Source organism: Uloborus diversus, chromosome 10, assembly GCF_026930045.1.
Source record: "Uloborus diversus isolate 005 chromosome 10, Udiv.v.3.1, whole genome shotgun sequence".
In the NCBI taxonomy this organism is placed as follows: domain Eukaryota; kingdom Metazoa; phylum Arthropoda; class Arachnida; order Araneae; family Uloboridae; genus Uloborus; species Uloborus diversus.
Window position 1 is genome coordinate 39,846,153 of NC_072740.1, and position 22,219 is coordinate 39,868,371.

General features: G+C 30.5%; 1 protein-coding gene across 1 annotated transcript in view; it reads left to right on the forward strand.

Moving 5' to 3' along the window:
* Positions 1–7,442: 7,442 nt before the first annotated feature.
* The window catches only part of LOC129231282 (zinc finger protein rotund-like), a 539,800-nt gene continuing 525,023 nt past the window's right edge, over positions 7,443–22,219 (forward strand). The window contains exon 1 of the mRNA XM_054865569.1: positions 7,443–7,505. The gene's annotated coding sequence lies outside the window, so the exon portion shown is untranslated. The remainder of the gene's footprint in view (positions 7,506–22,219) is intronic.

A 22,219-nucleotide genomic window follows, 5' to 3' on the forward strand; every position in this document is an offset into this window, starting at 1 on the left:
TTGATGTCCAATAAGATGTAAATAATGGGCACATTTTTTGCAGCACTAAATTTTCAGCCAGACCTGGAGGGCAAGTTATGTTAGTCAACTTGGCAACAAATCAAGGCAACCGCCGCATTCAGCTACTTCCTAAATCATATTACTTGTGTGCTTTTGTATGCCCAATTATTTTAAGGCGAGCCAGGAACTGCCACTGAATACCATAATTAAGTTGCCATCTTGTCAAATCACTTAATTGTCAACCCTTTAACTACTGGCATTAGGTGCGTAAAAACTAAACCACGATTAAAGGCGGTCTTCACAGAATCCTTAAACAGAAGACGCTTAAAAAAACTAAACAAAAGCATACTCTACCTGACATAAAAGAGGAAAAAAAATGTAATGGAAAGCGATATGCGTAAGCGGGGAAAAATAACCGCAAAAAAATGGAAATTGAATTTCATTCATTAGGAGTAGAGCATTGCTTTGCAGTGCACGTTTCCACACAACGAAATGGTGGATGCCTTTTCCCGCCATGTTTTTGCTTCATTTTTTTTTTATTTTTTATTATTGAGGGTTGAGGTAGCCCAGCTGCTGTGCAGTCCACCATTGTAAAGCGTGTGACGTCACGGGTGGAGGGAATTTTTCTGCTCCAAGGGCATACACGAGGAGGGCCCTAATCATTCTTTGAAAAGTTCATCTTACTCAGGGTTACTGGGAGGTGCAGGGAAAAAAATACGCCAGATTTCAAATGTTTTTTATGTACTTGCATAAAAAATGTCAACAAAACTTTTTTTTAACACGAGAACACGATATATCAGCGAAACGCGGAAATGTTTATCCGAGACGTTAATGGTGTTAAGTTTTTTTGTTTTTTTGTAGGGATGGTTTTCTTTCCGAAGTTTTCGTATCTCTACATTGTAATGATATTCGTAAAGTCGACCAGTGCTCCTATAATAGTTGACATGATTGCGAGCGAAGGTTCTTATTGATGCAACGTTTTACTTTATTTCACTCAAAAAATTTACTTCGGAATACTTTTTAATGAATGTATTAGTAGGCACTTGTTCTTATACATTCGAGATTCCTCTACTAATCTTTTCTCAAAATCTGATACGGTCCACTCATACCAATTGTATTTTAGCAATAATTAGTTCATCAGATTTCAAGTTTTTGAATTTGCGTTTTCATTACAAAATGTTATTTTTTCAGAATCGGAATTTCAAAAACAACACACACATTTTGTTGAATTTTTACTTGAAGATCTTAAAATTAAAACTTTTGACGTGGTTTTTGGAATTACTTTTTACTAGCAGAGAGATCAAAGTTTGAGAGTTTTCTACATCATGATTTTTTTTTTTTTAATTTCTTATGTTTTCATTTCATAGATATTTTTCCCAAAATATCATCTGTAAGATCTAACGTTGTTTTTAGACCTTTAAGGAACTTTCTTTATAGTTAATTTAGTTAAAAGTCTACACATTAAGTTTTTAAAACTAATTTAAAAGTTTTTAAAAATTGTGGCTTTTTTTTTTCCTTGAAGCAAAAAAAAAAACTGATATTTCATTAGAAAACCAGGTAATCCTATAGAATTTCTTCCATCACTTATCTTTATATCTTAATTAAATAAATTGTAAAGAAATTAATTTCTACATAATTTAAACATGAATTTATATTTGACGTTACCTATTAACCAAGTATTAATACTAAACAATTATGTGACAGTGATCTCCATTAGTTGTGTCTTAGGGACATATAAAAAGAAACAAATAAAGTATAAATAATTTTAGTAACAGAATGACGTGAAATATAGTAACAGAAAAAACTAGGTATAATAGAGTAAAGATACTTACATTGGTAAGTTGTGGGTTTTGAAAACAATTTTGTAGTGTTTTTTGTATTACCATCGTTTCTTTTTCATCATGCTTCAAACCCAGCCACACGGATTTAAAAACTTTGCTTAGCTGCGTATGAAATCAAGGAATGCTTTCAAGCTATACAACAATCTTTGGAAAATTTGTTAACCACAAGTTTTGGTTCAAAAGAGTGACCCGAATTACTCTTAGTTTAATGACGATATGTTCGCATCTATCGCGCTTGCGATTTCTTAGCCAATCTCAGTCTCTGAAACTGATATTCACATTAGTCTTCCCTTTCTTCCTCTTAATGTCGTTTAAAAGCACTTTTAATTTAAATTTTTCTCGTGAGAAAGTCCTTTCATTGAATGTATTTGAACGATGAGTAGGAAAAATATTTACTTTATATATTTTTTAAAAATATTTACTTTTATTTTAAAAATATTTACTTTATATTAAAAAAATTTTTAAAAAAAAAATGAAATGCAATTTTTTCCCTATTGGTCAAAACATAAACTCTGATTTTGAAGAGGATATTTTCATGCTTACAACAACTTCATGAAAAGTTAACGATCATTAGCATCAGTGGCGTACCCAGGGGGTGGGCTGACAGGGCTACAGCTCCCCCCCCCCCGAAATTTTCAAAATTAATTATAAAAATTATAATAAAGAACAAGTTTTTTTTTATGATGTATTTTTGAAATCTTACATTCGTATTGATATCAGAAAAGCGATACATGAACTTTTCTTAGCTACAGTTCATAAGTATCCCCCCCCCAGCTCAAAGACTTTCGAGCTCAGCCCCCCCCCCCCGAACTGATTTGTCTGCGTACGCCGCTGATTAGCATTATGAAATTTTTGACTACAATCCTCCAAGAAGCTTCTTAAAGGATAGATACGTTTGAGAGCTACTGCGTACTGAAGCATTTTGTTTTACTAATATAATATAATTGATTTGAATTCCATTACTTCCTTAGTTTATAGCATACATGCGGGGATAAACTTAGTGAATTAACTATCCTAAATGTAGCTTAATTGTTAACGGAATTGAAATTAACATTTTCCGCACTTTAACTTATCTGTTCTATTTCTTTTTATGTTTGCCTTAACAAATAATTTGGGCTTAATTTTTCAGAAATTGATATTGAGCCACAGCAACGTTGACTTGCTGGATTCTTAAAATATTGCATTTGTTTTTTGCTTTTTATATTAATGATTTAAACATATTATGAAAAATCAAACTTAAGACAATGTAATGATTGAAAAATATTAACAACGTACAAATATGTTTCGTATAGATTGCTGAAACCTCATTATAATAAATACTTCCCAATTTGTCTTCTAGTTACATTTATATTGTATAAATAAACTAATTATTGCTTGCGTTTTACGTATTAATAAGAATAAAGAAATGGCATTTTTTTACAATTAAGGTTACTAAAGTGTTGTTTAAAAATGTAAGAACCGTAAAGTAACTTTCTCAAATTATCCATAAATCTCTTTTATGTTAAATACTTCCAATTCTACCTCATCATGTTACATGTAGAGAAATATGGACAAAGTGAATTAGTGAGGCAAAATGAAGTGGTGAAACATTTGCTCTGCTTTTAGCGCCACCTATCTGGCAATATTTTAACTTTGTAGTAGCACATGTAATCTATTCCAGTCAGGTAAAAGATACCGCCAAATATCAAAGCATATGGTAATACAGGCAATTTCCAAAAATTGATAATCATATTGTAACAATTTGTTGTAACACAAAAAATTATTTTGTTATTATAAGATGATGAGTTTCTTGTTTTTAAGATTTTAAACATTAATTGAGGCCTTCTAATATTCAGTGCAGTATTTATTTAATTAATATGAAGCTTATTTATATTTTAAATACTTTGTAAAATTAGTCAAGTACATTCGAGGCAAAGTGAATTAAGTAAAGTGAAATAGTTTATTTTGTTAATACTCACTCTATCATTTTTCTAAATCACTTCCGTATTCATTTATTAAGTAATTCATTTACATTCCTTGATTTATTTATTCACTTATTCATTCATTCATTCAAATACTTTCCTATTCATTTACTATTTTACTCATTCATTTATTTTTCTTTATACATTAATTAATTTTCTTATTTAATTATTAGAGATTTTCAGTGTGTTTCTATCTATTAATTCAATCTTTTATTTACTGACTCATTTATTAAAAAATATTTTTTATGATCGTGTAGAGAAAATATTACGATAGAAAAATATTTTATTTTTCACTTTGCCCCATGAAAAAAAAGTGAAAGCTTTCCACCTTTTTTTGAAAGCGCAAATTGATTGCCAAAAATAAAAAAATAAAGTGTCGATAAAATTGTTATTTTAATCACAATGTTCTTTCTTTATGTTTTGTAGTTTTCAAAAAGGAAAAAAAAATCCTATTTTTTACATTTTGAAAAATGCTCAGCCATCGTAACTATTTGAATTTGCCCCATTCCCCTACATTGTTTATTTCAAATATTCAAGAAAGTCAACAACGTTATTCACATCGAGGATTTTTCCCTTTCTTAAAATTACAACTAGAATTTGCAATAGTATTTTAAAGGATTAGTAACGTTATTACTTCGTTCAAATATTTTTTAGAATATAATCACTAAAACAATCTTTGAAATTAGTATAGCGCACGAAATGCTACTTAAATTAATAAGTTAGTTGTAGTCCATCCCCAAAAAGATACCCTAAATAAAGCGAGCTGAAGTAGACATAATTACTGGCATTTAAAATAGCTTCAGAAGCATCTACTTTTAAGTCAAGCATAACTTCTTTTCTTTCAAAATTGAAGCAATAAGAAACTGAAACTATTTTTATTCAAATCATTTTTATAAATGCTAATCACACGTTTTGGCTTTATCTCCTTAAAAAAAAGATATATTTTGCCCTTCATTTCTCTTTTTTTAAAGTTTAAATTTTATTTATTTATTTTTATTTATTTATTAAAAGTACTGCACATTACAGAAAGAATCCAGTTACAGTGGCAATAATATAAAAAAAAAGCAATTAAAACAAACTATACATTTGAAATATTAAAACATAAAGACTTAAAATTGTAAAATAACAAGATAAAAATATCTAAATCATGACAATGAATGTTAAAAAGTTTATAAAATTTAAAAAGACAAAAATTATCAACGCAGTTCCGTCTGGTAAAAATATTTTTAAAAGAAGAATGACTCCTAAGAGTCCTATTTGGTACAGCAAGTTGTATCGAATTGACGATATCTGAGCATTCAATTAAATTATGTAGAACCTTGTAGAGAAAAAAAAAGAAAGCACAAAAGGTTTGTGAAAGTAAAGTTTATAAGAGTTTTAGATGTATCGTTACTGAAAGACAGCACTAAATGATATATTTTTAAAGATAAAGAAAATTTCATTTGATCAACTGTTCTTCCGCATTGTTAATTTCGTTTCCATATATGTTGTGACAGGAACAAAATTGATGAAAACAAAGTCTGGGCAAAAAATTATCTTCACTGTGTTTTATGACTTATTAATGCTTTGAAGTTTAAATTATTTTAATAGTACCTAATTGATGTATTTAGTAGCACTAAACGTTCAATCCTAAGGATTTTAAGTAAAATAAGAAGCTCTACTTAAAACTTTGAACTTTATTCAAAACATAAAACAATTAACTTTGCTTTTAGCTCCAACTACCGGGTGATAGTTTAACTGTGTAAAAACACATGTAGTCTATTTCAGTTAGGAAAAAATTACCTCTGAAGATAAAAGCATGTGACAATACAAGCATTTTTTTAAAAATTGATACTCATATAGTTATATTTTGTTGTAAGTCAAAAACTATTTTTGTTACTACAAAGGGGTAACGTTCTTCTCATTAAAATTTTTAATATGAATTGCGACCTACCGAAATTCGATGCAGTATGTATTTACTTAATATCAAGTTTAATTTTATTTTAAATGTTCTGTAGAATTAGTTTAAGTGCAAGCGGGTTAAGTGGAATAGTTAGTATCGTTTACTTATTCAATCATTTACTAAATCATCTTCGTATTATTTTATTAATGCATTCGCCTGGATTTAATAATTAACTTATTAACTTATTCTTTTTTTTTCTTATTCATGCACTATTTTATTCACTCATTTAGTTTTCTCGTACATGAATTAACTTATTTATTTAAACTTTTAACTTCATTTATTGTTTCATGAATCTATTTATTTATTCATTCATTTTTATTAACTCATTCGTGTGATCCAAACTATTTTTAATAATCGAATTGTAAGTATCCTAACTCTAATTTCATTAGAAAAATATTTAATTTTTGACTTTGCCCCAAAAAGAAAAGTAAACGTTTTCCACTTTTTTAATATTTTTTTGAAAGTACAAATTTGCTGCAAAAAAAAAAAAAAAAAACATGTCCAGGTGCAAGTTTTATTATAAATACATTGCTCTTTACCTTTATACTCTTCAATTTTCAAAAAAAAAAAAAACTGTTAATTTCGAAAAATACTATCTATTTCGTTTTGCCCCACATTCCCCTACACATTGAAACTAAATGCAATCACATAATTATTTTTGTTTTAATGTCAAAGCTACAAAACTATGTATACGATTTTTGAGAGCACATAAAGAATCGATTTATATGATATTATTATAGGATCATTTTACGAAAACGCCTTCATGTGGTCCCGCAAATGACAGTTCAGGGGGGTAACGAACAACTCTTTTTGTCTAAGAAATGATTTTTCCTAAATTTTCGCTGAGATTTCTTGAGCAACTAAACTTTGATGATTACCCTTCTAACTATTTTTTTATAAATAAAATACATTTGCTGTCACGTGCGGGACTAAATGTTCATTTTTCCGTTGAATGGCTCAAAAGTTCTTAATTTTATGCAGCGGTTTCGGAGCAACGTGTAAACTTTTCTCAAAAAAATACTACCGATTTGTTTACGTTATTTTCCTGTGCAAACAAACAAAAATTTATGTTGGGTTCAATTTGTTCACAGAAATCAGTAGAATAAGTAAATGACATTGAAACTTTTTGGCGAAGTTCAATTTTTCTTAGTGGGGTTATAACGGCACAAAATTTAGTTTCGGTTTCTATAACTCGCTTCCGAAAGCGACACGCAAGAGAACAGATTTGGTTTCGATATCTTAATTTTTACGCTTCAGATATAAACCTTTAGAAATTTTAGGTTTTCTTTAGTTCTGCAAGTGAAATAATTACCGATACTTCCGAATTAAAAAGTCTCCTAAATATGCTGATGATATCTTTATTTCAACAATGATTCCGAAAATAAAAATAAAAAACGTTAATCGCGAAAAGAAACGCTCGCCAAGTTCAGGGCCAATTATGTGTTATCCTTTCTCCTGCGAAAAGAAATCATAAAAGTGAAGGGGAAGAAAGGAACGCGAAAAGAAAAAAAAAAAAAAAACCCCAAGTAGTGCGTGTGATGATAGATGGCCAAATCTGAAAACCCCGCTTGAAACCGAAGTGAAGACGGGAAGCTATTGAGAGTATCGCCATCTGCAGGCGCCTTTTTCAACTACGAAGCTCTTCCGGAGGGCTCTAGCACACTCATAAAAACAGTCAAGATGGCGGATGGTTGGCTTGGGTACTTTTCTCGAACATAAACAAGAAGATTGAAGATTGCTCATCAACTCTTGGCCTTGAAGGTAAAATTTTTCCTATGTTTGTCATTTGACGATTGTTTCGATCAAATGCCATGCAATCGCGTCCGTTTTGCGGGCCCTACTTTTATTGATTGCGCTTATATTTTTTAAATATTTTTTTTCGGTCAGTAAGCGAGAGAAAAAAATTCCCGTCCGACTATCCCAGTCACCAGAGATTGTTTCTTCGGCAAGTGCTGCCGTTCCATCTGTAGTAGATTTTCGGCATGGTTAGTGAGTTTTCTTTTTCAGTTATATCACGCTGAGATAAACGCGATTAATTTTTTTCCCCTCCTCCCATAGTTTCTCTTTTAACTTTCTTTTACCGCTGTTTTCGTTGCGTGGTGTACCGAAATTACACGTGTTTCGGTATTTGCGCTATTCTTTTTAGTTAAAAGCGAAATTCGAAAGCGGCGCATGGCAACTTGCGCGCTCTTCTCTGCCAATCCTTACTTCGCTACGATGCGAAAATAAAAACAATTGCTCTCGTCTTAAATTGTTTCAGAAGTTGAGTTTCTTCCGCGACTTTGCGCGCCAATTTTATCTTCCTTCTTAATCCCTTTTGCGCGTGCAATATTTTCGTGTGGAATTAGAAATTTTAAATTGTTACATAGTTATGTTTTGAATGCGTCAATAAACGCTCGGAAATATTATCGGAATAAAATGTTTTGCCGTTGGTGATGAATAAAATTAAAATGTGGATGCACTTTTTAAAAAATAGATTTTGCATTTAATAAACGTTTTCGCGTTTTATACATTATTTATATTGAATTTTTTCATCGATAATTCACTGTTATTTATTTTTTAAATAAGTGTCTTTAGCTAAAAAAAAAAAGTAAATAAACGTAGATTTTTCTTTCTATTCTTTCTTTTTTTTGAGGTTCTTACTTTGTTTTTTGCTATTGATTTTAAAATTAGTTGATGTATTTTTGCACATACATGTTGTCACAGAAATATTTTCTGTGAAAGCAATTTATTTATGATAGCTATGTCAAAAAACTTAGTTATTTTGATCAGTAATTTTCATGATCATTAATCTTTTAACATTATTATTATGTAATGAAGCAGATCATATGTGACTTAATGTGTTTTCTAACTAATACAGAACGACAGTCCTCTGTCTTCAAACCTTTCTTCTTACGTAAATAAATTGTTTTATGTGAAATATGTAAGAAATCACTTGAATAAAAGTACAGGAGCTAAATTTCAGTGGACACTCTATTAAAGTTATCAACCGATTCCATCAATTAAATATGTATTTTGCCAAATCATAAAAATTCGCGCGATACATTTTTCAACATGTTGGACTGTCATGTAAGTTAGTATTGCAATGAGTAAAAGTTATGAAGCTGTTTTTTTTTTTAGTTGTTTTTAAAAATCTGTACACGTTAAAGGAAGAAACAAAATTTCGATTAAAATGTACGTGCTGTTTTCGTATAATTTAACGGACATTTTAACTTTTTTTTCGGTAAAATGTACGTAATATGTTATTTTAAAAAAGGATCTTTGGATAATGAAGTTGATTTAAAAGATTAAATGCTCTTGCTAAAACTAGTATAATGTAATGTCTACGACTGTTCAAAGCTCATTAGTGTTAAAATTTGAATGCGCGATACTTCTCTAAAAATATTATTTCACTAAACATTTTAAATGTGTTCAAAAATGATTGGATGACACTTTTCTTAAGGTCTTAAATACTTTTGATATTGAAAGCAGACTGAAAATAAAAAATCTATCTACTATTTTGGTTAAAAAGGCAAGAACTTTTAAGGAATGCAATTTATGATTTAAAAATAATGCGCGTATGTAATTAAGAGTGCTTTGTGTATGAAATTAATAAAAGTTGATTATTCTGAATCAAATATAATGCTTTCATTTTCATGCACTATTGATTTTTCTTGTGGATACTTTAAAAAAAATGCAACGGTTTTATGTAATATTTTTATATCGATTTATGAACAGAGTATTTTTGTAAAAGGAGCTAAATGTATTTTGTTACTTAAATTCATTTGAATTATTGTTTTAACATTACACTTATGCTCTTTGTAATGTTACGTATAAGTCTAATTTATGCATTTGTGTTAGCGTTGTTTATTAATACAATTTAGCGATATTACTACTGTTCTAGAATGAACTGTGCATTTACATTGATTGTTTTCATGCATGAAAGAGTTTCTTATTTTTGAATGTTGTAAGCAACGAAAAAGAATGGGAAAATGGAAAAATCACATATGTAATAAAATAACAAAATGGGCACATACACAAGGAAATCTTTTACCTGTGCACAATATAATCGCTCTTAGCTTAATGAAGGTAAAATTATGAAAAACGAAAAAAAAAAGGCTCAAGTATTCAAATGTAAATTTTCATAATTATTATTATTATTTTTATGTAGATTACTTTTGCATATATTGCACATAAAATGAGAAATGTTTAGATTACTTTTTGATGCAATAAATAAAAACACGAAATAGTAGTATTAGGTTTTTCATTAGATTTTGAAGGGTTAATTGATTGAGAGGAAGTAATAAACAAATAGTTGAGTATAAAGAAACTCGCGAAGTTGCAGTTTTTGCAGTTGGGGAGAAAAAAAAAAAACATGTAGGGAGCTTATAAACGAGTAAAGGAAAAAAAAAAGAAGTGCTAACACCCGTAGACATGAAGGAAGGAGGGAGGGAACCCTGAAGTTAAAAAAAAAAAACGGACGAGGGGAAAAAAAGTCATTTTTTTAATTAATTTCCTAAATCTGTTTTTAAAGTTTTAGTAGTTGCTATCAGTATGCAATTCAACTTCTACTTTGCTTTTCCTGTTTTAGTTTCTACTGGCAGATTTTTAGCCGGTTGGTTTTGGGTGGGGGGCGATTTTCAGTGGACCGCACATCTTACTGGGTCAATGCTCCTACCATTACTGTAACCGACGGGGCTTTTGAAAAGGCCCATTTCCCTCCCGCGGTTTGAGCACATTGTTTGCAAACTGATCCAGTAGCCTGCTCATTACGACTGCCCGCTCCACTGACGGAGAGTCGTTACCTTCATCACCCCTCTTAGATTCAGATATTGCGTACAGCATTGCTGTAGTGTCATAACTTGACTTTTTTTTTTTGCTTGCATGACCCTCATGTTTTGTTGTTTGAACACTGATTATGGAGTGTGGACCTGATGTACTATCGATTTTGTGCAAAAATGAAACATATACCTCTGTTTTTATTTTTTTAAAAATTATCTTTATTTTTTCGGTGAATGCATGCGTGAAACCTGCAGGGTTCGGTACTTCCAGAAAAATTAAAATCCACTAGATTAGAGCTTCACTTAAGGAGGAATTTTGTCTCAAGGAGTATGCACCTAATTACAATTTTCAAACGAGGAACATTTTTATTTTCCCCTATAGTGTTCAAAATACAAGATTTGTAATTTTTTAAAAAATTGTTTGACAAGATCATTAATTGAACATTTATTTGTAAAAAGTGAAAAATAACTTTTAATACAAGCATGTAATTGTCCCATTAACCACCTTAGCCGATATTATCTGGTACAGGTTGCAAGGTTAATTTGAGACATGGTGAGTGCTGAGGTTGAGACACTATAACAAAAAAAAAAAAAAATGAATTAGGAAAGCACCTGATAATAAAATTTGAAGGGATCGACGCTGAAAATATTTGGCTTATAGGCTAAAGCGATTGTTTAAAAATGACTGATTATTTTCTTTTCGAACTACCGATAACCAATAGTAAAATATTGCTCAAAACCATTAAAACGTTTGAAATTATTACAAAATATGTTACTGGTATTGGATTTATTACTTTTTCGACAGATATGTTTATTTATGTCCTATTAATCCCTATTCCATTACATCCCAAAATGTAATTATAAATAATCTAATGCGAAACCGCATGTTTTTGACATGTACTACCTTGGGGGGATGGGTACGTTTCCGCCCTAAAACAATGACTCAATTGATGAAGATTTTAAAAAATTGATTTTGAAATTCAATAAAAATATAACATTTCAATTTACTTTGGATTTTCAAAAACACCAATGCTTCTTTCTATTTCGGCACTCCTTTAATGGCTGATCTATTGTTGTTAAAAGGTGCAACTATTACCAATCTGTAGGGTAAAAATGTTAAGTAAGTGTATATTATTCATCAAATAGTCCCCTTGTCCCATTCGCCCTCACTCTCCCCTATTTATTCAGCTTCAGTAATTTGGTAGATCTAGTGAATATTAAAACATAGTCCAATCAATGTATTTTGAAAATATATTTATAAAAACTTTCTTTTTTCATTTCTAAGTTTATTATAGTGATATTAGTAAACAAATCTGTTACCTGAAAAGATGGCAGGAGGGGAGAGGAAATTTAATCTTACCCAATAATGATGATCTTGCAAAAATCCCCCCCCCCCAAAAAAAAAACTTATGCATTATCCGTTGCAAGCATTAAAATTGTAAGCAAATTTACGTTTTCATGTAGCCAACGTTTTACTAACATTTTTTAAAAATCTATCTGCTCTAAATGTAGGAAACGGTAATTTAGTAATTAAATAACGATTTAATTGGTAAAGTATGCTATAAATAACTAGTATAGCGTACACACTTAAAGTTTTCGCAGCTTAATCATTCCGTTGATCGCAAAATATCTTTTTTTCTCCAAATCCTTTTCAGAAAACTTTATCGTTGTTTACCAATATGGCTGATACTGATTTCACGTGGGCAACGAAATGTGTTTTTCATAGATTGAATTACCTTTTTCCCCCCTTGCGCAATCGTGTGTTTAAGTGTATTCACGTGTCACGTCCTCTAACTCGGAAGAATAAGATAGTTTACAAAATTTTACTGCTGTTCATTTTTTGTTCTCAAATTCCTAATTTTTCAATTATTTCTTTTCAAAACAAAACACTTTCCATAATGTCTGTATCTGTTCTTCTTTTTGTTATTTATATGCAGTGATTACGAAATTAAAAAGGAAATGGAGAAGCAGTCTCAAAAATTGAAATTTATGCCATCGAAGAAAATAAAAACTGTTTGAAAAATGAGACGCATTAATGACATTTTGTTCTGGAAGCGTATTTTGATTTAATTCAATTTTGAAAGATGGAAAGTTGCGCGCCGAAATTAAATGCTAAAAGTCGCTTCTCTTTCCAGAAATCTGGACAATCCTAAGTACTGGGGAAATAAAAAGGACGGTTTTTATCTCCGAAAAAGTAAAGTCATCCTGATTGATCGACTACGAGAAAGCAGCGGCGAAACAGATTTAGCTCGTTTTGTCTCAAATTGGACTTTTATTGGAGCCAAAAGCACCGCTTGTAAAGTAATCGGTTCAGCCTACCCACTCTCCACTCCGTGCTTGGCACATTTTAAAATATTGCGACAACCATCATTGCATCTTAAGCGTCAGGAAAGACTGAGCCAATCACCATAGCAACAGCGATCAAAGATGGCTTCCGATGACAACAATCCGTCGGCTTGGCGCGAAAGGGAATTTCGTCACGTTGCGGGGGTGAGGGGGAGGGAAATTTATGACTTGCGGTCGGTTTGGGATAATGGTAGGTGAAATGGTCAGTTCGTCATTAAACTGACTCCGGACCTTTGAACCGCCCCCTTACTCGTCTTCTCCTCGTTTGCATTGAAAGTGCTGGTAGGAGAGCTTTTAAAAGGGTGTTAAACGGGGCAGTGATTTGTTTGGTAGGTAGTTTGATATGATTAGGGGGTTGTCGAGTGGAGGACAGCTATAGGGGACTAGTAAGCAGGTCATATATTTTAATTTGACTCAAATGATGTCGTATTGGTACTTATTTTTGATAGCTTAATCGAAACTTCGGGAAGTTAAAAACGATCTAATAACGTAACGAGGAAATTAAGCTGGCAAGTTTATTTAAGTTTATTAAGTATTAGTCATCGCTAGACTAAAATTGGGTAATACAAAATTGTTTTGAGAATGTGGAGCATATAAACTTTCTAAGCGATGATGCAATCATATTTAGTGTCAATAGTTCAACTAACGCATGATTTGGCAATGCTATTGGCATCTCTTCATCAGAATATAGAAAAACAGTTGATTAAAAATAAATAAATAAATACAATTTTAATGCAAACTTTTAACTATATATTTCCATCTATGAGTAGAAGAAATGGTTTCATGGTACTCCGAATTGTATTTAAATATTTTAGATTAAATTTCGTATTCTATGGATTCGTATTATACCTTACGTTTTTCTGGAAATCTACGGTGATTGAAAGATAATTTTAGTGATTCAAGTACTTTTTTCTGTGATTTATAAATGTAATTTTTTTCTAATCTTTGTGTGGACTGTAACTTTTCAAGACATAGTTTGCTCTTTTTTCCCCCCAATTTACAAAAATTCGTTGATAGTCTTTTGTCCGATTTCTTGATCGTAACATCCATGCTTTCTTATTCATTAGAAATTTCAAAACTTTAAATGATTGTTAGTAAAATCGAAGATGGAATAATGTTTGAGACATTTAATGCAAAGCAGGTATGTCGAATTTAATATACAAAGAAACATTTACCCCATGTTTTTACCCCATGTTTTATGGAAAAAATAAATAAGTAAAATAAATACTAAAACAGTTACTATAACATGAAGTTAAACAAGTAAATTTCTTTTGTGCACACCTGTAAACGTTTTGTGTATCGTAGGACATTTAAATCAGAGTTAAGACATTTTTACGTCCTTGTTGAGTTTGATGAGGAAAAAACTAAAATGTGTTTTTTTTTTAAAAATGTTCACGATATTATTTATGCATTAAGGGATTCATAATTCCTAAGAATTTATACGAAACATTTTTTATAAGTTTTAAAAAATTAATTACGTTCATTTTTGTTTGGAATTTATCCAAATTAATTTTTCAGTAAAATTTGAAAGTCTTTCTGTTAAAAAGTATACTTCAGTAGGTGGTACATTACAGCTTTTGAAATAATTGATTATGTCTAAAAAGGAAAGACTCTAGGACATGTTTTTAAACTTTATTTCTCGAAATAAGAGCATAATTAACTATACAGTGAAACCTGTGTAAGTTGACCAGTTGCGGTGCACTACTTTAGTGGTCAACTTAAACAGGTGGTCAACTTACAAAGGTCGATTTATATGATAAGGGGTAATTCCGTGCCTGAAAAAAGCGGTCAACTTAGACAGGTGGTCAGCTTACAAGGTTTTGCCTTGTAAGCTGACCAACGTCACAGGTTTTACTGTATCTTTTTTTTTCCGTGCGTATTAGTCATAAACTTCAAAATGTTACAATGCATAAAAGTTGCAATAGAAACAACTTTAACCCGTTTTATAGAAATTTCAGAAACAAGAAGTAATAAAAGAAAGAATGCTTCTAAGGAAAATTTAGAGCACTAATTAGGCAGAAAAGATGAAATCGAGAAAAAATCGAAGGACTGTTACCATGTATGGCAGCAAGAAAAATTATACATCCTCAAATAAATATTTTAAAACAAATTCCAATACATTGATACAAGTTTTGAAAAACCCTTCATTTGTTGTGTGTGAAATCGTAAACAAACCATTTAATGCATTGCATAAAAAGTATTTCAATGTGGAACTCTTTAACAAGTTTACTGTCTGAAATATATATATATATATATATATATATATATATATATATATTTGTACCTAGCTATTGCAATCAGTTCATAAGAGAAAACAGAAAACATCAGAAATAAAAAAAAAAAAATCTTTTGTACACCTGATATGTTGATAAGAGTTGTTGGATTTGCTTTATTGGTTTTATACAGGTAACTGTTTGATACTTGACATTTCAATGATGTTTGATTTAATTATGAAACAGATAAAACCAAAGAGAGCGACATCGTAAAATATTTTTCTGCCAATTTTTAAAGTTTTAAGATTTTTATATTTGAATGGTATTTGTGAAATGAAAGTTGTGTTTCTGGGCGTCGCCAAAAAAAAAAAAAAAAAAAAAACACGATAGCATGAATTCAGGTGCATTTGCTGTAGTTCTAGCTAAGTGACCTTCTCGATAAGATAGACTGATATTCCGAGTTTTTCGGATAAAAAATAAACAGACAAATCTCCCATACAAAAATGTGCCATAGATTTTGTGCGCTGGTTATCAAAGCGCGTTGCGTCACCCTGTCTTGGAAATAGGAAATGCGGGGGGAATGCATTTGCACGTGGCTGTGGATGGGACTGACTGATAAAAAGATCTGCCTTGTGGTCTGGTTCATTAACCCAGAGATACAACGACCACTTTATCGAGAGACTTCTCAAGGAGTAAAGTGAAGTCACAATACTTATTTTTAAATCTTTATTATTTTCTTCATTGGCATTGAACAACTTCATGACTGATGGCTGATTTAGATTTAAATATTTTTTAAACAAAATAATATTTTTGCAAAAGTTTTTTAAACTGTTTGATAAAAATGTTAAGTAGAGAAGCTAAAGTAAATAAATAAATAAAATTAAAGTCAAAACAAGATAAGTCGATCGGTAAGTGGGCCACGTGATGCTTAAGAAATGTTTTAGTTTTCGAATTTTTAATTTGACCTTTCAGCTTTTGTTCAATTATTTCTGAAATAAGATAATCCATTTTAATACATGACGTCAGTACACATGGATTCAGGCATTGCGATTCCTGCATTGTTATGTAAAAATATATTAAAAATATGTGTAATTCAGCATGTTAATTGACTCACTTAACATTATTTTACAACTAGGTTACATGTATTGAAATATAAAATTTTGTTTTGTTATGATTTTCTTCCCTTAAAACCGCATTTAGAACGGAAAAAGCATTCAAAAAAAAAAAAAAAAAAAAAGAAAAAGACATTTTCAACTTGCTAAAATATACAAAAATCCTTTTTTTTTTTATCACTCCAGTCACATGATTGTGTTGATCTTGGTCCTTTACTATTCCGGTACTCATTATTTGAATTGGTGTATAAAAATTTTGACTCATGGTAAATATTCAAAGCTAAATTACTAACTTCTTCATTTAAACTAAGGCTCATGTAATTAATAGAAGACTCGAAATACAAAATGCAAAGCATGATATAACGCATTCTTATACTGTACAGGATTACGCATTACATGGCACGTATGTGCAAGTTTCTTTTTAGAACGTGTATTACTATTAACGGTTTATGCTCAAAATTAGTAACGGAAGTAAACGGACCAGAATTAGAAACATGTATCTTTATACTTGTACATCAAAGTAACCCTTTCCCAACCTAAAAAGAAAAATAACACTTGAAAAATTGTGTAAAAGTTTTTTTTTTTTTTTTTTTTTTTTTGTGTCAGCTTATGGATGTTTGCTCTTGGATCTAATCATCTGGGAAAAAGGAACCGCATCAAACTTTTGACAATCATTAAACAGCAAAATCGTCACTTAAAAGTAGGTTGACTATATGGGTTTGAAAATAAAGAGAAGAAACAGTGATTATACTTGAAAATTATTCAGAACGGAACAATAGCAATTAAATTGCACACTAAATTTATACATTTTTCTCAACATTTCAAAGAACAACTAAACTTTTTATGATACAACATAGTTTGAAAATTGCATCAAGTTAAGTTGAAGGAAAATTAAAATATACTAATGAAAAGAAAAGAAAAAGCAATGACATGGCCACTTCGGTACATTAAAGTGAAAAATAAATATTTTCTTGGTTTACTGTAGCTGGCAAAAGATTTAATTTTTACACATTAAATATTTTAAAACAATGTATTATAAACAGTGTATAATAATTTAATTTTACTAAGAATTTGAATAATCTCACTGTGTTTAATGTAATCTAACGATGATAAACGTCAGCAATAAAACGATTTGCCTTATATGAGATGAATTTTTGACACTCTTCTTGCGTTGATGATTTAGGAGCACGAAATGACGACCGTTAAACCGTAGTTTAAAAAAAAATGGATCAATAACAGATCACGTTACCCGTAGTTAGTTGTAATATATTTATTATCCAGTAAATTTGAGATGCCCTTTTACTATCATATATTATTTGGTGTGCAGGTTCATTCAGTTACTGCGCGTGGAATTTCACGCGTGAAGATCGTATAGTACTCATCTTAGTGATATAAATGACAGTTTGGATCCTCCAACCAACGGTTGGCGTATAGCTTTAAATTTATTTGATTTAGACTTGAATGACTTTTTTTTATAACTCGCTACATAACTTTCTAGTGTGGTCGGTAGTTAATTTGCCATGTCTAAGAACTGAAGCTCATAAAATTCTTCCGAGTTCGAAACTAAAACACCTGGCTTTCGGAACAAAGCTAAATTAAAAAAACAAAGCAAAGAAAAACACCAAAAAATGCGAGTGTAACGATAAAACGGACGGCTAGTGTCACGCTAGTTTGGAAAAATTGTATTCCATTGAAGGGGTTGATCTGAAATTGCAGATTAGGCCTCTACCGAAATTCCTTTGAAACATGAGCATTATTGTAAAGATGGTGCCGAATCGTTACTGTCGATTTTCTACCACGGCATCATTAGTCACGCTTGTGAATACAAAATTTCGATTAATATTCACAAATGATTGAAAGTTTTTTACAGTTTTTAATGAGACATAATTCAAATATTCTTTCGTTTTGCGATTCCTGATTTTTTCACTTTTACAACAGAGAGAAAAGTTTTTTCCGGACTTTGTTAAAAACTTTTCGAACGTACTTTTCACAATTTCTTAAACTCTTTTTTCATCGTTAAACAATTGTTCGCGTTTTCAATAGATTTCAATTTGTGCGAAGTCCCAACGATTTTTCTTAGCGAGAAATCCTACGTTATCTATATTTCAACGTTTACTACCGCAGATATAATAAGTGAGTGGTCTTTGTCCTGCTTGTGTCTACCGTCCAATTATAAGCTTCAGTTTTTTCTTCATCTCTGTACGTGCCAGTCTATTAAAAAGGCGCGTTTTTCTCTGTAAAAGCCGACTCCTGGACACTGTCGCCTAATTAACTTCATTTTTTTCACCTTCTGAGCGGTGCTTCTCCGAATTAAGTGTGTTAATTAAACCCTTTGACTTTTATATTTGACCACTAGAAAGCATATTGCGGATTTAGAGTCGACATAGGAGATAATAGTTTCATATCAGCGGGGAAGTTTGAATCTATTATTTTCTGTTTTATGTGAACTGTAATTTCATGCATCCATTTCAAAGGGTTGGTTTGTTCGTTCTATTGTACAGGGATCCTCTGGAGCAGGATTTCGACTTGCAGATGGTGAGATTGCGTACCTTCGGGCGCTTTCTTATCCGACAAGACGGCTTCGATAGGCATCTCGGCGGCGTCTTATTAAAATATACTTATCGCACCTGCTCAGAAAGCTGTAGGGAATCAAAAATGAATGATTGTTTTCTTACTTCAATCAAGCCTACCAAAAGTTGTGATTAGTAAGGCTGGTGTATTTTATATAAGAAAGGAAAGAGGGGAAGGAAAGTGGTTGTGGAGTTTTGACCGAAGCGAAATTGCGTGCATTTTCTTTTAGATTATGTAAATATGAAAAAAAAGACTTCATTGGACTTACCAATAACTATTAAAATTAAATAAATGAATAAATAAAATGTAACGAAAATGTAACATATTCTGTAAAAAAATATGAAAATTATGCCCGGATATTTATTTCTTTTTTAAATGTCTTTAAAGTCTACATTTATTTGTTGCATAACTAGTTTGATTAACTGCCTAAAATAGGCGTAATGATAGTTGTACGTCTTGCATACATAAAATTGAAGAAACTTCGTCCATGAATGTTAATAATATTTTAATAACTCACATAAAAAAAATTACCTCTTATTTTAAAATGTCATATTAATTTGTAAATAATTGAGTTTTAAAACGAAATCAAATTAAAATAGTCAATTTTTATGTTAATAATTATTTTTCAAACAGCGAAAACGGCGAAAAAGTTCAACAATCCACTGTTAGGATTGTTTTTTTTTTTTTCATCTCATGTTTTATGTGTGGTTTTTAATTAAAATTTATTTTTCCATTTTTACAAAAATGTGCTGATGATACAAAAAAGGTTTGAATGATAATGGGTACACATACATACATGGATTAATCAATACATTTTTAAATTACCATGCATTATAAGGTAAATTAAAAAAAAGTAAAAGGGTCGTTATCAATTTAAAAAAATATATATTTTGTTTTTTGTTAATTTGAACTAAAAAATAAATACAAGCATTGCTTTTGAACTTTCTCAAGCTGACAAACGTTTAAACTAAGCTTTAAAATCGTGATTTTTATTTCCCACAACAATTTTAATGCAGCGTCTCGTGTGCCGTGCTTTTCGTTAAGGATTTCCTGTTTTCCTAATTCAAGTGGATTGTTTAATTTTGAAATCGCTTGTTTTATGTAAAAATAAATTTGAAAATAAATTCTTACAATTAGTTTATAAATTGAAACCTGCATTGATTTGTATTTCATCCCAAAAATGAATCGACCCCTTAAAATTCATTAAATTTTCACAACGTTTCTTTCTTTGTGTTTTTATGATAAAAATATTTTTAAAAAACAAATTTAAACAAAAACACTTTTTGTCTTTACCAGAGTTTTCCACTTATATTAATCAATAAATTACTTAATATTTCAGCAAATTTTAATAAACTCCCAGTGAGTTCAACTTTAAGTGTGTTAAACATTAATACTAAAATATTCTAAAATATTTTATGTATCTAGTTTGCAACCAAAAGTAAATTTAAAGCAAAAAGTAAAAGATGGAATTTGAAAGTGTTTATTTTGAAACTTTCGTTTTTTAATCACTCCCTTCTTATTTGTTTCTTATCTGCTATATGCATAAAAGTTTTGATACATTTTTTTTCTTGATTTTTTTTCTATCAAATTATTTCGTATGATACGCAGTTAGTATTTATATGCAGGGTCCGACAAAGGCTTAGCAACTCGCCTTTTCTGAACAAGAATCTTTCAGAAGCCATGCTACACTGGATTTTTCCATAAACTCTGAGAAATAATTTGTCTGGAGCCTAAAATGTTTTCTGACGCCGAAAATTTCATGATTTAAAAGTAGTTATTATGAGATTTTTGCTTTTTAATCACTTCCTTCTTATTTTTTACCGGTCTGCTGTATACATAAAAGTTTTGATTTTTTTTCCTTGAATTTTTTTTCTATCAAATTATTTCGTATGATACGCTGTTAGCATTTATATGTAGGGTCCGACAAAGTCGTGGCGACGTGCCTTTTCAGAACAAGAATCTTTCTGTTAATATGAAATGAGGCAGTGAGAAACAAAGGGATGTAAGTGGACATTTTCTAGTTTTGAGTAAAACGCGTTTAAATATTAGATCCTAGGTATGCGCTCATTGAAATTTTTTTCTAAATCATGCTGTATAGCAGCAACTACCAGGGCTACTAGTACCATCTCTCGCTCCAAGACAGAGGAGAGGTTCACCTACCATGTGTACTGGTTATCTCCAAATTTTTAATTTTACCACTTACATCTCTTTGCTTCTCACTGCCACAAATGAAGAATGCACTATGCAAAATTTGTAACGCTAAGTTTGTTATCAAAATAGATGCTTTAAAAGTTAATTCAACGCCGTCGGTGTAGTTGCTATATTGCTAATGTTTAATACTCTTTTAATTATATTAAAATTTCGATTTTCAAAAAAATGTCAACTGGAGTATGAATAATGTAGTTAATGAAATTTGTGTTCTTTTGAATTGACCATTACTGTAAAAGAGAATCAATTAATTGCCTAATGATTAAATTTAGGAGTACGTTGATATTAGTTAAGTGTTTCTTTCTTTGTTTTAAAGCTTAATTGCGTGTTGCGTCCAAATAAAGGGAAAAAAAGTGTTTGATTGCATTAAATTTTAAGTGTCGATTAATTTTGCTTACATTTTACAGTATGGCCGAGTAATAGATTTTATGACTACAATTCCTCTAGCAGTTTTAAAGTAAGAACATTTCTTTAATTCTCAGAAAAATTCAGGTGCAAAAGAAATTATATATTTATATGTTTCAACTGTTTGAAATACTTGTAGAAATTAATTAGTCAGATAGTATAATTGGTACCAGATCAATATGTAGGTATAAAGTCTTGAGTGAACGGAATATTAATGAAACAATGAAAACCCGATCTACTTATTAGCGTGAGGTACATATGAACATGAGTAAGTTGATCAAGCATCAAGCATATAAATATAAGAATGTCCATAAATACATTTTTTTTCTCATCTTAAGTAAGATTTGTTGAAATTATGGCCTTATGTTTTTAAGTAATGTAGTGAATGGAGTTGTAAAAGTTTAAATATGTAAACATTAGTTTAATTTATGAAAGAAACTATTTTCATTTTCTTTTTATGCATTGATTGTTCTACTTGCATGAAAGTTTAGGGACGTTACTGAACTTTTAATAACTGGGCAAAGACACTTTCAATTTTGAAAGAAACTATCTTCATTTTCTTTGTAAGCACTGATTGTTGTATTGAAGGACATTACACAACTTGTGATTATTGTGCAAAGACTAATTCTTTCAACCAATGACAAAATGCAACCATTTAGTTGAAGATTTCTTTCTTAACCCTTTAATCATTTTTTTTAATCGTTCCTTTCCGAATTCATGTGCGAATTTATATCTGATTGCTCGAAATGAGCAGTTTCTTCACTTCGGATCGGCAACAGCCTTAAGATGTTGTCTAATGATACCACCTGTCGCAAACAACAGTCACTCCTAGCCATCTCTGGCAGCCGTACAGTTTTCCA